The sequence below is a fragment of the Elephantulus edwardii genome, unplaced genomic scaffold, assembly GCF_000299155.1.
Source record: "Elephantulus edwardii isolate Elephantulus edwardi_28Jun2011 unplaced genomic scaffold, EleEdw1.0 scaffold00121, whole genome shotgun sequence".
NCBI lineage: Eukaryota > Metazoa > Chordata > Mammalia > Macroscelidea > Macroscelididae > Elephantulus > Elephantulus edwardii.
Window position 1 is genome coordinate 4,464,656 of NW_006399871.1, and position 8,808 is coordinate 4,473,463.

Below are 8,808 nucleotides of genomic sequence, written 5' to 3' on the forward strand. Positions count from 1 at the left end.
CTAATAAGCATCTATCCACTATTTTGGGAAAAGAGTGAAAATAAAACTTTCTCAAAACACAATCTTCAATACCAAACAGGCACAGTATCATAATTCTATTTTTTTCAATTTTATTACTTTTAATGAACATTTACAGAGACTTTGGATTTACAGTCATTCATTGTTGCACTTTTCTCTCTGCCCAACCTCCCCCCTCCCCAGTTCACTCTTTAAAAAGTAAAAGAAAAATTACTTCATTGGTATACAATCTCCCCAGCCCCCGCCCTGAGTGCACTCCACTATAAAACCTTCATTCTGAACTCTTGTCACAACCATTATACCTAATCATATATCGCTTTTAAACTGTTCTCTCCCTCATCTATTTCAATGCAGTCTACATAATTTATCCAATTTTTCTCAGTCTCACCCCAACCCTGATGTCAGTCCCGTTCTACAACAGTGGCACTATGCAGTATTTGTCCTTTTGTGGCTGAGATATTTCACTCAGCATAATGTCCTCCAGGGTTACCCATTTTGAATAATATTGCAGGAGTTCCTTGTTTTTCAATGCAGCATAGTATTCCATTGTGTGACTATACCAGAGCTTCTCTATCCATTCATTTGTTATTGGGCACTTATTTGAAGTACTACCTTTTGGGTTTTTTCCCCCTTATTACAAAGTTAATAATGTTCATTATAGGAAACAGGGCACAACAAGGAGAATATGGAAGCAGCTGTTATCCCACTACCCGAATAGATCCTCATGCAATGGTAGTAACCCAGCGCCTTTTCTTCCAGGACTGTTTTCTAAATGCCCACATATATGAAATTACACTTAAGTTTGGCACAAAAGTAAACGCGTGGTAAACGCCAGTTTGGTGAATAACATTCTATGCCTCAAATGTCTCATCATCTGACGTGAACATGAGACCAGTACCTGCCTCAGATTGTTCCAAGGATGAAGTAACATTAAGCAAGGAAAGTGTGGCCATCTTTCTCCAGTTTTATCAGATAATAAGTCTAACAGCTGCTCCCTGTCAGTGCCTTTCCCTGGTCATCCAAACACCTTTAGCTTTTCCTCACTGCCTCCTTTCCTGCTCTTGTTCCCCTTCTCAGATCCTACGTCACTGGGGCCACCTCCATCCTTATTGTTGTTTCTCTTGCTGTTACCATGGCAACTTACAGAAGAACTATGATAAGAACACAAAGGGCCCCCACACTCCTCCATCCAGATAGTTCTTCTACAGAACTCGACCGCATTTCCTTGACTTTATTCTACCTCATTATTTCTCCTTATGCCCCTCTCTTTCTTGCATTTGTTGTTGCAGTATGCCATCGAGTTAGGACTGACCCACAGCTGATCCTCCAGCAGATTTTCAGAGACAGAAAAATCCATCCTTCTCCCATGGAGCTGCTGGTGGATTTGAACCGCGTGCCTTTGGGCAATACAGTTTTTTACCATTAGGACACCAGAGCTCCTGAAGCACTTAGTCTCCTCTGACTGGCCTACAAATTACCCTGATGCTACTTGTAGCCTTAAAGCCCATAAGGGGAAGTCTGTTCAATGGAGTTGGTACAGCTTCTACAATTCTTGTCTTGTCCTCTAAGTGGCAAAGATACATGAGAAGTCCATATTGGAGGAGCTCCCATGATTACCATCTCAGCCATGCCCTCCGTAAGGGGCGTACTCATTGGATGAATTTCCTCAGGACCGTAAAACCATCCCAACATACCTTGAACATCAGCTGCTTCCTCTGGTGGGTTCCATTGGTTACTTAGATGAAGAGGGGGCACTTTCCCTGAGAGGGATAAGCAAACCTAATCACATATCTAATCCACTCTATCAAGCTACTCTTCCTTTCTGGATTAACCTGTTCTGTGATTGCATCTTGCAATGTCATTCATGACTGTGATATCAATGTATGCATAGGTACAGATGTAGATGTGAATATATGTGGATGTGGATATAGACAGATGTAGATCTAGATGTAAATTATCTGTGGGAACTATGTCATATTCCTCCATGATTTAATATACCAGGAGGATTAAGAGTAGAATGAACACTCCTTAATCCAACGCCAGACCTATTTGGATGTAAGGCGAGTTCCCTAAGGGTGTGGCCTGTAATATCACAGATATTACATTACAATTACAATTAGATAGATTCATTAGATATAGAAGTTAAGGAGAGCAAGCCAAGAGAGGGGAGAGATCCTTAATACCATCCAGAACTAACCACCAGGAGTGGAGTCCATCTTTTTGAACCTGGAGTCCTGTACAGTGAAGCCCCTTGACACCAAGGAGTTTCAGAAATATGGAAGGAAGTCTCTAGGGAAATGTGAGTACCTTTGGGCCCAAGTTCCTGGAACAGTGTCATGGCTCTAGGCATTTATTGTTGTTGTTGTTTTGTGTCATTGAGAACCGACTCACAGGTGAGCAGCCCCCACAATGGGGTTTTAGAGAAGATTCTCCATCTTTCTTTATGAGGCCACTGGTTGATTTGAACCGGGCACTTCTGTGCTGGTAGGGCATCTTCTCTCGTGCAGTTTACTGTCTCCGAAAACCCACTGGAGGGTCAGCTATGGGTCAGTCCCAACTCAATGGCACACAACAACAACAACAACCCAACAGAGCTCTCTGAGCATTTCTTGATAGAGCTAAAGAGCTTTGTAACATTTGCTAAAGCAGGACGGAGGTCAGGCTGGGCTCTTTGAGAAATTAAGCACAGCTGCCTGTTTCAAAAGACAAACCACACCTTCTGAGGATGGGAGCATGGTTTCTGGGATTTCTAAGGGTGGAGTCAGTTTCCTATATTACACACACAACTCCACTCCAGAGGGTGGGGCTGTCATAAAGACGGGGATGGGTTGGGGTGGCAATTGGTCGTGGTGGTGGTGGCCATCACCTGGAACCTCAGGGATGGCGTTGCAGAAAAGCATGAAGAATGTCACCAGCCAGGGCCTAGGAGGTCGAGTCCTACCCAGTCGGACCAGGGGAACGTTAGATGCTGCCGGCAACCTCCTCCTACACAATATTCAGCCTCAAGAGCCCAATAGAGGGTCGGCCATGAGGTGGTTCTGACTCGACTGCGAAGGTTATTATCTATTTACTAATATTTACTCTCTTTTCTCTGAGCTGCTGACGGATTTGAACCCCCAGGGAACTGCGGCCTTTAGACTGCAGTGCAATTCTCTGTCAACTATGCCATCAAAACCCCCTCAATAAATAATTATTGTTGTTGTTGTTGTTGTTGTTGTTGTTGTTGACCATTGAGTCAAATCAACCCACAGCTGACCCTCTGGCAGATTCTCAGAGGCAGTTAATTACACAGGAGGAGACTGTCCATCCTTCTCCCATGGAGCAGCTGGTGGACTCGAACCGTGTGCCTTTGGGATTGCAAAATGAGTTTTCCTCCAATCCTGATGGCAAATTCTTCTTCACAAAGTCCCATTTCTGGGATTGTTAGCAAAAATATCGAATAACTATGGTTAAAGAATACAGCTTTGATTCATACGTTTCCTAGTTTTCAACTGTGCAGTATTCCCTTGTTCTGTTCAAATGATGGCTTCTTCATGTATGTATAGGTACCATATGAACACAATTATGTCTTTTGGAATTCTTGTTCTTCTCAATGTTAGCCATTATTTACTATGATCCATCTAGTCCAATGCCTTTGCATAGCCTTTGCAAGTAACCATCTTTTCAATATTCTCTGCTTTCAGCCAAGCAATACCAGCAATCTGACATCAGCAATCATATCCCTGAACTAAGGATTCTTCTGAATCCAGCTTGCATTACTGATAGTTCCCTATGGATGAACTGCCCCAAGCAGAATATAATAAATAGGGATTAAATTGACTACATCTGTGCAAAAAGACAGTGGGAAACGTCCTTCTGAGCAATCAGAATAAAGGACAGGGGCTGACTGTGGAAGAGACTCGTGCAAGTTCAAATTGAAATGGAAGACAATTCAAACAAGTGCAAGAGAACCAATACACAATCTTTAGTTTATCCTGCCTGAATTATTTAAAAACCACCTCAAAAATAGATTTGATACATGAAGCACTAAGGACACTAAAAGAAGAAAGCAAAAAGTCATTAAAAAGGCAAGACCAAAATGGTACTCTTATAAACAGAAAAAATAAAGTACAAGAAAGTAAGGAGGAAATAAGAGGGCTGAACAGAAGATGTCAAAGGACAACTTGAGACATCAAAGCAAATATTATAATGAAATGTACCAAGATCTGAAGTTTAAAAAAGTCAAAAGAGGACACACTGGGTATTTCTTCATCTGGAGGAAATGAAGAACAAAACCATGCCTCAAATTGCAACACTAAGTTTCTATGGACAAAACAGTGAATGATACAAGAAACATTAAAAAAAAAGTGGAAAGAATACGTAGTCACTATACCAAAAAGAATTGTTTAACATGGAGCCAATTCAGGAAGAAATACATGATGAAGAACAAATGAAATAAAATGTCCAAGATGCACTGAAGGCTTTGGCCAAAAAGAAGGCTCTAGGAATTAATGGAGCTCTGGTGGCCTATTGGCAAGAAGCTGCACTGCAATCCCAAAGGAAGGAGGGGCAATCTCCTCCTGTGCAATTAAGTGCATCTAAAAACCCACTGGGATGGTCAGCTATGGGTCGGTTCTGACTCTACGGTGGACAACAACAAGGAATTGATAGGGTATCTACCAAAGCATTTCAGCAAACAGATGTCGTCCTGGCCATGCTCTCTCTTCATGATAAAATGTATGGAAGCCAGCTACCCGGACACAAATGAAAGTGAGTCATACACCTGTTCCCATTTAAAAAAAAAAGATCCAATTGAATTCATCAATTATCTAATCAAACAGAATTCACAGTATGCTCATTATCAATTTTAACTACAGGATAATATGCATTATAGCTTTTCAAAGGTAATATTCTTTGTTGTTGTTGTTATGTGCCGTCGAGTCGCCTGTGACTCATAGCGACCCTGTGTACAACAGCCCTAAACTCTGCTCTGTCCTGTGCCAATCGCACTGTCTCTGACACTCCCATCCAATATTTTTAGGTTACATGAATACTAACCACCAAATTATTTTTTGTAAAATCTTTTTTCTAAATTGAATTGTAACATTGCTAGTGACTGGGAAGAAGTCTTTAAAATTTCACTCCTTTTCCTTTAATTACCATTTCACTATCAAAAAATGTTATTGCTTCATGAATATTAGCTCACAATGTTTCACTAAAATATCTGAAAATTTGAGTCCTACCTGATGATGGGAGGTGGTCAGCATTCTCTCTCCCTTCCCTCCTCTTCTGTGGGTGTGCGAGTTAGACAGACACTCAAGAAAACAACATGAAAGATACTGACATCAAGAGACTGTTGTAAGCCCATCTTCTGTGCGTACTCTCCATGATCCTGAGTATCTTGGTTCCAGACCTCTGTCTGGAAAGCTTCTAACACTGGAAGCCCACTTGACATGGCTGTGCATCTGTTCTGGATGTCTAACAGTTGTTAATCTAGTACTATATTTAGTGGCAACAGCAAATATTGTTGTTGTTACGTGCTATCAAGTCACAGATGACTCATAGAAACCTTATGAACAAAATGCTCCCTCAAAAAGAAGTTCACTATCACACAGGGTAGCCAAATTTTTCAAATGCTGCATCTACTTTCTTGTATCTTGCTTTGGCTATCATGTAATATTTGTTCTCTATGGAACATCATTAATAGAGTTGCTGTTGGAAACATTTTTATTTGCAGTTATTTTGTCCACTTTTACTACTGTGCCTTGTTTGTGTTTGTTAGGACCAAATATCAGATCCTGGCTAGGAGTTTTCTGCAGAAACGGAGTCACATCCATTTGAGAGAATGGTCTTCAGATCACTACAATCTGCAGTATCTTGGGATCGTGGCTGGGAGCATTTCCAATTCCACTGGATTGGGACAGACCATGAAAGATACAACATGATGTGATTGTAGTCATTTAAACTATGAAACCCCTGAGAGATTGTACTTTCTATTGAAATAAAGTAGGGAGCTCTGGTGGCCCAGTGGCAAGAAGCTGCATTGGTATCTCAAAGGCAAACAGTTCAAGGCCACCAGCTGCTCCATGGGAGAAGGATGGGAAATCTCCTCCTGTGTGATTAACTGCCTCTGAAAACCCATCAGAGGGTCAGCTAAGAGTCGGTTCTGACTCTACAGCACACAGCAACAACAACTGAAATAAAGTATTTATAATAGGGGGGGGAACCTGAAAATTTGACCAAAAAAAGGGACTGCACAAACATTTGCAGGAACAGAAACGAACAGGCAGTGCTTGGAGTGAGTGCAGATGAAGCACCATTATAATTGGATAATGACAGTTATGCTGGTGCTCTGGTGGTGTAGCTCCTACCAGCAAGGTGCACTGCTAGCAAAGGCTGTGCAGCTCCAGCAGGTCAAATCCACCAGCAGACCCAAGGAAGAAAGATGGACGTCTCCTCCCATTGTCGTTTACAGCCTCAGGGAAGGAAGGGACTGACTCCGCAATGGGATTAAGTGAATGAGGGAATGACAGCGCGATTGGAGCACAGTGTTGCTGTTGTTGTTGTTAAGTACAGTAGAGTCAATAGCAATTCTATGAACCACAGATCTGATCTTTGCTCTACCCCCACGCCAGCCTCCCGGTCTCTGACGTACTTGAGCCCGCCATTACTGTCACTGTGTCAATCCAGCTTCTGAGGGTCTTCTTCTTTGCTCACCCTCCACCTCTCCACCTACCCAAGCATGATGTCCTTCTCCAAAGACCGGCTCCTTCCTAACAACATGCCCAAAGTATGTGAGATGAAGTGTCACTGTTCTTTGCCTCCCTGAAACACGCTGGCTGCACTTTCTCTGGGATTGCAGTACAGCTTCTTTAATAAGTTGCCGTAAATGACGGCTATGGGGGTGGGGGTGGGGGGGGAATGTGTTTCTAAACATGGTCATCAATTTAAAAGTGTGGAGCAACGTGTTAAAGTACATTAGTTGAACGGTTCGAATCCACCAGATGGTCTGCCGGAGAAGGAGGAGCAATTTCCTCCTGTACCAGTCAGATCTGATTTGACGGTACACGCACACAAAATAATTTAAAAAAAGAAAATAAAGTATATTAGTTGAAAGACTTAAGTACATCTAATTTAAGCCATGGTCTTTTCTTTTCTCTCTCTCTCTCTCTCTCTAGTGATTTTTTTGGGGTGTGTGTGTGGGTGTGTGTGTGTGTACCGTCAAATCGGATCTGACTGGTACAGGAGGAAATTGCCCCTCCTTCTCCAGCAGAGCATCTGGTGGATTCAAACCACACACCTCTGGGATTGCAGTGCAGCTTCTTGCCACTAGGCCACCAGAGCTCCCTGGCTGCACTTTCTCAAAGACATATCTGTTCGTTCTTTTGCAAGTCCATGGGGTAGTTGGCGCTCCTCTCCGACACCATACCTCAAAGGCATCAGTCCTTCTGTCATCCTTATTCATTGTCCAGTTCTCGGATGTATAGAAAATGATTGAAAAGATCATGGTTTGCATCAGGTGCCCCTTTTGTCTTCAAACTGACACCATTGCTTTTCCCACAAAGGGCTCAAAAATGCAAATGAGCAGAGAGTTTTAGCTTTGTCAATATATTGATGTATGAAAGCTGGGCTTATGGAAAATGCTTTTGTTGTTAACTATGGAGAAATTTGTACTAAAAATAATAAATTTCTGGTGAAAAATAGCAAAAAAAAATTTATAGACATTTTGTTGTCATCTTCACGGACAGTGCCAGCCAGTACAGTCTGCGTCTCCCTAATGTGCAAGTGGGGCCTGGCGTTTATTTCTGATCCTTTCAGTTCCCATTCTCCCTTTCTGTGGTAAGAGTTGAGGAACAACAGTAAGAAAAAAACCCTCCATGGCAGCAAAGAAATCAAGGTCATGACTCCCTAAGGGAAGTCTGTGAGGCTCCCCTTCTGTCCTCACACCTCAGACTGTAGATTCTGGAAATAGGAGGGGTGTTTGTTACACAGGATGTTCTTACCCCATGAGCCCCATGCCTTCCTTGCAGGGAGCCCTCACTCATTCACACCTTCCTGACTAGAATTTCCCTCCAGCTTTATCTCTACATCCTTGCAGCCTTGTCCTGCCTGTCTGGACCATTTCAGTCCTCTAGTCTCATGGATAGTAGAGTTACTTGACCCGTACCAATGCTTAGGGATCATTAAAAGCACGTTGTTAGGTGCTGTTGAGTCCACTACAACTCAAGACCACACTAAAAACAATAGATAAAAACTTTGCCCTATCCGGTACCATCCCCATACTCTTTACCATGTTCAAGTTCATTATTATGTCCACTATTATGACGAGCATTGAGACCCCCACACACTAAGAAATCACAGGGGCTCTCCCTGCATGCCTAGAGCTGTGAGCTGTTCACCAGAAGAAACTTTGTTGTTTTTATTGTTGTTGGGTGCCGTGGCGTATGCAGTCTCTATGACTCATAGAGACCTATGAACATCAGATTTGAACATCCTCATTATCCCTGGCCCACCTGAGCCCCTTGCTACAGTCACTGTGCCAGTCCATCTAGTTGAGGGTCTTTCTCTCTTTTCCTGAACCTCCACCTTTCCAAGCATGATATCCTTTTCTAAGGAATAATCCTATCAACATGGCTGAAGCGTTTAAGATGTAACAACCATTCTTGCCTCAAAGGACCACCCTGGTTGCACTTTCTCCAAGACACATTTGTTTGTTCTTTTGGCAGTCCATGGAATTTTCGGTATTCTCCAACATCACAACTTAAAGGCACCAATTCTTCTATCATCCTCATTCATTGTCTGGCACTTGGA

General features: G+C 42.5%; 1 pseudogene; it reads left to right on the forward strand.

Annotated features, from left to right (window-relative positions):
• Nucleotides 1–5,326: 5,326 nt before the first annotated feature.
• LOC102869349 lies at nucleotides 5,327–5,928 on the forward strand (annotated as a pseudogene).
• Nucleotides 5,929–8,808: the final 2,880 nt, after the last annotated feature.